We start from the raw sequence: 8995 nt of genomic DNA on the forward strand, positions 1-8995 counted from the left end.
ATAGAAGCTTTTTCCTACAGGTCAGGTTGAGCTTGGCAGTGAATTTCAGACTCAGAAATTTGTTTCTTGTATTGAGCAATGAAAGTTGTGGCTCTCATATCAATGACAGGATCAGCTACACCCCAACTACCTCTATCTTCATCACTAGGCCACACTTTGTTTCGTTGCTTTGCGCCATCATCATAATAATCATACCATCTTTGCTTGTTGCTTCTAGATTTGAATATTTTGAAAATAGACCTGAATGAAGATTCATACTTTCTTTGATTGTTTCCTCCCATTTCAGTACTGAGTGGTGACTAGTGAGTATTTGGCTGGTGAGAGTGAGAATATTAATTAGATTTAGTGACTAGAATGTAATTGAAGGAAGTGTGTTGTGTTGTGCTATAATTTGGAAGCTAGGGGTCTCAATTTATATGGTACTAATTACTTCTAAACACCCTTTTTGTTAAACTAAGACAAATAATCTGATTCAAACCACTAGGATGAGTGAGTTCAATATTCATGATTTAAACAAGATCACATGGAACAGTAAATTTTGGTTCAACTCTTTTTACAAACAAAAGCACAATTTATTTGGTCCAATCGTTTTTGTGATTTGTTTTGGTTGTGTTTCTTGTTCAATGATTCATGTTTGTTGATGTGCTACTCTTAATTATATACTCATTTTAGGCTTTATATACAATCTATGAGCAACTTGAGTTTTTATATACACATTTCTTCATCGCACTATTGGACTTTGTGTGTGAATATAAAAGGTGGTTAAGTGGTTGATCATGAATTTATAGACTCTTATACTATATTAGATTTCTATATTAGTCTAACTCGACTTATAAGGTGAGGGATGTAATTTTTTATAAATTCCAAACTTAATTTCTATTTCAAGTGGAAATTGGGTTTTATTATGTTGAAATTATTAATAGTAATGTTTTGTTGATAGAGGTTATATGTTGCTATTTGACAAAACCAAGTTGTGATCTCTGGTTTGTTTGTATTCCCTTGCTTTTAATTTTAAAACAATTTGGTGGTTCATCTTTGTTTATTGTTTTGTGAGATACCACACACGTTCATTATTCATCAAGTTCTGCCTCGACCTGATATTTTTCGAAAGAGCAAGGTGCGTGATACGCCGTGTTAGTGGTACTGTCGTTCATCGCACTAAGGGGTTTTGTAACACCCTAACCCATACTACCCTTAAAAACGTAATTTTAAAAACTTTTCAACAAGTGTAAAGGCAGAGTGCCACGCGGTAATTAAAAACACAATACATACACACAGAGCGTCATGAACTTTAACATGAAAAGCAACAGCGGATTCATTCAAACCAAGCATGCATATATATACATATATATATATACATAAGCCATATTCATCCCTAAGGATGTCACTTATACAAGGACTAGCATAACAAAAAGGTAACACCGATATACGATGAAATCCAAGCGTAATCCCCGACTCGATGTTACATTACCAGAGCATTTACTATTTACAAACTCTAGTCAAAAGCTAGTACTAAGAGGAGTAATCTATGCTAAGTCTCCTCACCAAAAAGTACTTCAACACCACGCTAGAACAGCAGTCTAAACGTCGGCACAATCCTCAGCCTGAATATCTGAACCCCCAAAGGTCCAGCAAATAACACAAAGCAGAGAGTTAGAAAACATAACCGCATATCATACGAGTATAAGAAAGGTCTTACACTTTCAAACTACATCATACATATTCTAACTCACGTCAAAACATCGCACCAAACAGTTATCAATTAATAAAGTTTAGCACAGCTCAATCAGATAATGTCACATACCATTTATCAAATATATGCGCATTTACCCTAATGTATCTAATGCCAATCATTCTATGTCATGTCATCCCTAGACACGACTAATGCATGTGGTACCAATTGCCTTTTACCCCTCATGGATAAGTTAAACAGTTTTACATCTTGCCGGATTGTTCGGAACTTACCAAACCTTCATATCCCTCATGGATAAGTTAAACAGTTTTATATCCTGCTGGATAGCAGCTCTAGATCTTATGGATTCATCTAATCCGATCCTCGGCTTCCTTATGGACTCAAAAATCCATTTAAATCTATTGGAACCCTAGTTTCCAATTCAACATATATATATACATGAATGCATGTATGTTTACACATATCATCAATATGATATTTCTCTAGCTCGAAGCTACTCTTTTATGAATGCGGGAACACAATCCTAACACATTCACTTAACATTGCAAATTAATGCCAAAACATAACATTGCTCACATTAAGCTACAACTTATTGCATACACGTTTATCAATCATATAACGATTAACAATAAGCATTAACAGTATCAACATGTATCAACAATCATGTAAGGATACTCTAAAACCATGTTACAAGTGCCTGAATACACTTAGAAACATCAACAAGAATTGCTGTCACAGAGGCCTTCGCTAAGCGAAGCCTTAGCGAGACATGGCGAACCACACCAGGAAGTCACCTGCTCATGGCGAGCATTGGCGAGCTTCAACGAACTATTCGCTGAGCGAAGGCTTAGCGAGCCTAAGCGAACCTCACCCGGGAATCACCTGCTAATAGCGAGCTTCGGCGAGCTTCAGCGAACTGTTCGCTACAGCGAACTCCTGGTCGCTTAGCGAACTACACCAGAAAGAAAATATCTGTTCTTGAGTTATCTAAGGCGGTTTAACCTCAAATCAACTCAAAAATTCATCTAAACATGTTATAAATTCATATAAACAGCCATTCCAAACATATATGGTATCAAGGAACATTAATCATCCCTTCTAAACATCCAAATACCTCTAATACTCAAAATCATGCCAATTTCTTGGGTTTTAAGTAACTTTCATAAACTTTTCAAAAATGATCCAAACACATACATATTTATCATGGAATCAAACTAGTGATTAACACATACAAAGTGATGATGAAGAACATCACACTCACATACAAAAGCTTAATCAAAGTCTAAAAGAAATTGAGTGGGAGAGTTCGGGAACGAGACATAGACAATCTCCCCCCTCCTTGTCACTCAAGAATCATGAATTCTAATCTCTTACCTTAAGCAAAGATGATGATCCAAGCCTTCTCTTGCTCAAGCTTTCTCTTAGCCAAAACCCTAGCTCTTGCTCTATCTTGCTTCTACTCACTCAACTCAAAGAAATGAAGTTATGATACTATTCATAAGTTGGACTTGCTACTTATACTACTTCTCATGTGTCATGAACCAAGCCCAATTGGCTTAGGCCCATGCCTCTCACGCCCCCTTTAAGCCCAAAACAAGGTTCTCGCGCCTAATAACTTACGTTCGGCTAAATAATTATTCGCCGCTCACTAAAATAATAAAAGCCAATTAATAAATAAAATAACATTTAATAAAATATACGAATACGAAAAACGGGTCGTTACAATCCTACCCCCCTTAAAAGAATTTCGCCCTCGAAATTACCTAGAAACAGATCGGGATAAGAATCTCTCATCTTGCTTTCCAACTCCCACGTCGCATTCTCACCAGCCGGTCCTCCCCACACGACTTTCACGGATGCAATCTCTTTGTTTCTCAACCTCTTCACTTCTCTTCCTTCGATTCTCAAAGGCACAGTCTCGATGGTCAAGTCATCCCTCACTTGAACATCGTCCGATTCAATCACGTGTGTCGGATCAGACACATACTTGCGCAACTGTGATACATGGAAAACATCGTGCAAATTCGCCAATGATGGCGGTAATGCAATCCTATACGCAACCTTCCCAACTCGCTTCAAAATCTCAAACGGCCCAATAAACCTCGATGTCAACTTCCTTGACTTCAACGCACGTCCTACTCCAGTAGTCGATTTAACTCGTAAGAATACATGATCCCCTTCTTGGAATTCAATGTCCTTCCTCCTCTTATCATGATAACTCTTCTGGCGACTCTGAGACGCTTTCATCTTCTCACGAATCATCCGAATCTTCTCTGTTGTTTCTTGTACAATCTCTGGTCCAAGAATTGCACCTTCTCCAGTTTCATACCAACACAGAGGTGTCCTACACCTTCTCCCATACAAAGCCTCAAACGGTGTCATTCCGATACTAGAATGGTAACTGTTGTTGTACGTAAACTCTACCAACGGCAAACAAGAATCCCAATTCACGTTTTGCTCCAAAACACAAGCTCTCAACAAATCCTCTAAGGATTGTATCGTCCTCTCCGACTGACCATCTGTCTGAGGATGATACGCTGAACTCAACCTCAACTTCGTTCCTAAAGCTTCTTGCAAGCTTTCCCAAAATCTAGAAGTAAATCTCGGATCTCTATCCGAAATAATACTTGTTGGAATACCATGTAGCCTCACAATCTGCTCCACATAAATCTCGGCCAACTTAGGCACTAAAGTACCTTTCCTAATAGCAATGAAGTGAGCACACTTCGTCAAACGATCTACCACTACCCAAATCACCTCGTTACTTTTCTTGGTCTTCGGTAAACCTCCCACAAAATCCATTGCAATGCTATCCCATTTCCATTCGGGTATAAACATTGGTTGCAACAAACCAAACGGCTTCTGATGCTCAATCTTCGATTTCTGACAAGTTAAGCATGAATAAACAAATTCAGAAATTTGCCTCTTCATTCCCGGCCACCAAAATAACTTCCTCAAATCCTGATACATCTTGGTTACTCCAGGATGAATACTCAAACCACTTCTGTGACCTTCTTCCATGATCATTCTCTTTAATTCGGGTACATCCGGTACACAAACTCTTCCGTGAAATCTCATGACTCCACTCTCGTCAATCTTGATATTGGTCTCCTTACCTTCATTGATGAGTACCATCTTCTCCATCAATCTCTTATCCGATTTCTGACGTTCTTTAATATCTTCAAGAAAAGGATTCGTCAATCTTAACATTCCAAGCTTCACACTTGTAGAAGTAACCTCACACACAAGACTCAAGTCTCGGAATTCTTCAATCAACTCTAACTCTTTCACCATCAATGATGACATATGCAAAGTTTTCCTACTTAATGCATCGGCCACTACATTGGCTTTTCCGGGGTGATAACTCAATTCAAAATCGTAGTCCTTTAAGAATTCGAGCCATCTACGTTGCCTCATATTCAACTCCTTCTGGTCGAATAAGTACTTCAGACTCTTGTGATCACTAAACACTTCAAACCTCGATCCATACAAGTAGTGTCTCCACACTTTCAAAGTAAACACCACGGCGGCTAACTCCAAATCATGCGTTGGATAGTTCCTCTCGTGAACCTTCAGTTGCCTTGAAGCATATGCTACCACGTTACCCCCTTGCATAAGCACTCCACCAAGTCCTAACTTCGAAGCATCGCAATACACGACGAACGACTCTTTGGCATCAGGTAAAATCAACACGGGTGCAGTAGTCAATCTTCTCTTGAGCTCTTGGAAACTCTTCTCACAAATACCATCCCAAACAAACGCTTGATCTTTCCTCGTCAACTTGGTTAACGGTAAAGCCAACTTCGAAAAACCTTCGATGAATCTTCTATAATAACCGGCTAAACCAAGAAAACTTCTAATCTCTGAGACAGATTCCGGCGTTCCCCACTGTGACACAGCGTCAACCTTCGCAGGATCTACCGCGATTCCTCCACTTGAAATTATATGCCCTAAGAAACTCACCTCTTTCATCCAAAATTCACACTTCGACAACTTGGCATACAACTTCTTCTCCTTCAAGACTTGCAAAACAATCCTCAAGTGCTCTTCGTGCTCTTCCTCGGATTTTGAGTAAATCAAAATGTCGTCGATGAACACCACCACGAATCTATCCAAAAATGAATGGAAAATTCGGTTCATATACTCCATGAAAACTCCAGGTGCATTAGTCACACCAAACGGCATAACTGAATACTCGTAGTGCCCATACCTCGTCCTAAATGCAGTCTTAGGTATGTCTTCCGTCTTCACTCTAATCTGATGGTATCCAGATCTCAAATCGATCTTACTAAACACGCAAGCTCCAACTAGTTGATCCATCAAATCGTCTATCCTCGGAAGTGGATATTTATTCTTGATCGTCACTTTGTTCAACTGACGATAGTCTATACATAATCTCATGCTTCCATCTTTCTTCTTCACAAGCAATACTGGCGCTCCCCATGGCGAAACACTCGGTCGAACAAACCTCTTCTCAAGCAGCTCTTCAAGTTGCTTCTTCAACTCATTCAACTCTGACGCTGACATTCGATACGGCGCCATCGATATCGGACTAGTTCCAGGTACTAGGTCGATAGAAAACTCTACCTCTCGCTTTGGAGGCACGTCAGATATATCATCCGGAAACACATCTGGGAATTCACAAACGATCGGTAACTCTTCTATCTTAACTCCTCCTTCGAGTTTCAATGATGCAAACATCATGAACATCTCGGCATGTTCTTTCAACGCTTCCGATACTTCCTTCCCGCTCATCAAATGCAAGTTCTCCTCCGGCTTCGGAAAAACAACGGCCTTCTCACGGCAGTTGATATGAATTCGGTTGAAGATTAACCAATTCATACCAAAAATCACATCCATACCACTAAGTGGAATACACACTAAATCCATACCAAAGTGCCTATCGAAAATGGTTACGGGGCAATTACGACATACTTGTCGAGTAATTACTGAACCATTAGCAGGAGTTTCTATTTCCATCCTACCCATCATATCCGTTAAAGGAATACTAAGACGCTTCGCACAATCCAAAGAAATAAAAGAATGCGTCGCTCCCGTATCTATAATCGCAATTAAAGGAGTGTTATAGATGAAACACGTACCTCTAATGAGATTGTCCTCAAGGCTAGCATCCTCTCCACTCAAAGCAAACACCTTGCCCATCACCTTCTTGGGCTTCTTGCAGATTATACTCTTGTGGCCCTCCTCACCACAGTTGAAACAAAACACTCTTGTCCTACACACTTCAGTTTTGTGGCCTAACTTCCCACAATTCAAACACTTGTCCAATTTCTTCAGGCAATCATACGACATATGACCCCTCTCTCCACATTTGTAACAATTCCCATTATTCGGTTTCCTACTTCCACTTGTATTTCCCTTACCGCGGTTGTCATAAGGTTTCCCGCGCTCTTGTCCTTTCCCTTTTCGGTCATTCGCAGCTTTGTAGTAGTTCACCTTTGCCCTACCATCTTCATCACAAATCCTACTCTTGTTCACAAGGGTCGCAAAATCCCTTATCTGCGAAAATCCAATCATATGCTTGATGTCTGGACGTAGACCACTTTCAAACTTAACGCACTTGTCGTCCTCCGCTTCCAAAGTGTTGTAATGCGGACTAAACGCACACAAAGTCTCAAACTTGACGGCATAGTCAGCTACCGTCATATTTCCCTGTTTCAACTCCATGAATTCCACCACTTTCTTATTCTTCACATCAACAGGAAAATACTTAACCAAAAATTCTCTCTTAAACATTGCCCATGGTATAGCCATACCACCGGGTCCTAGCCTCAACTTGGCGTTCTTCCACCACACGTTCGCTTCCTCACGCAACACATATGTCCCAAGGGTTGTCTTCCCTTCCTCGGAACAATCCATTGCTTCAAAGATTATCTCAAGTTCCTCCAGCCACTTGTGAGCTCCGTCCGGGTTGTAACCTCCGGTAAATGTTGGCGGTTTCTGCTTCATGAACCTTTCCAACCTCATCTCTACCTCTCTTCCAGGTTGATGATCTCTAACCACAATGTTGGTAAGTGCGGCCAAAGCTTCCGCAATCTGAGCATTCGTTCTCGCAGCAGCCATGATTCCTGAACGAATCACAACTAGACGTTAGAAAGTACTAACAGTGTTCCCTACACATGCTCATACGGGGAAAAGAAAAGTCCTAATTGGTTCACACGAACCGACCTGCTCTGATACCACTAATGTAACACCCTAACCCATACTACCCTTAAAAACGTAATTTTAAAAACTTTTCAACAAGTGTAAAGGCAGAGTGCCACGCGGTAATTAAAAACACAATACATACACACAGAGCGTCATGAACTTTAACATGAAAAGCAACAGCGGATTCATTCAAACCAAGCATGCATATATATACATATATATATACATAAGCCATATTCATCCCTAAGGATGTCACTTATACAAGGACTAGCATAACAAAAAGGTAACACCGATATACGATGAAATGCAAGCGTAATCCCCGACTCGATGTTACATTACCAGAGCATTTACTATTTACAAACTCTAGTCAAAAGCTAGTACTAAGAGGAGTAATCTATGCTAAGTCTCCTCACCAAAAAGTACTTCAACACCACGCTAGAACAGCAGTCTAAACGTCGGCACAATCCTCAGCCTGAATATCTGAACCCCCAAAGGTCCAGCAAATAACACAAAGCAGAGAGTTAGAAAACATAACCGCATATCATACGAGTATAAGAAAGGTCTTACACTTTCAAACTACATCATACATATTCTAACTCACGTCAAAACATCGCACCAAACAGTTATCAATTAATAAAGTTTAGCACAGCTCAATCAGATAATGTCACATACCATTTATCAAATATATGCGCATTTACCCTAATGTATCTAATGCCAATCATTCTATGTCATGTCATCCCTAGACACGACTAATGCATGTGGTACCAATTGCCTTTTACCCCTCATGGATAAGTTAAACAGTTTTACATCTTGCCGGATTGTTCGGAACTTACCAAACCTTCATATCCCTCATGGATAAGTTAAACAGTTTTATATCCTGCTGGATAGCAGCTCTAGATCTTATGGATTCATCTAATCCGATCCTCGGCTTCCTTATGGACTCAAAAATCCATTTAAATCTATTGGAACCCTAGTTTCCAATTCAACATATATATATACATGAATGCATGTATGTTTACACATATCATCAATATGATATTTCTCTAGCTCGAAGCTACTCTTTTATGAATGCGGGAACACAATCCTAACACATTCACTTAACATTGCAAATTAATGCCAAAACATAACATTGCT

This window comes from Trifolium pratense, linkage group LG1, assembly GCF_020283565.1.
Source record: "Trifolium pratense cultivar HEN17-A07 linkage group LG1, ARS_RC_1.1, whole genome shotgun sequence".
Lineage (NCBI taxonomy): Eukaryota > Viridiplantae > Streptophyta > Magnoliopsida > Fabales > Fabaceae > Trifolium > Trifolium pratense.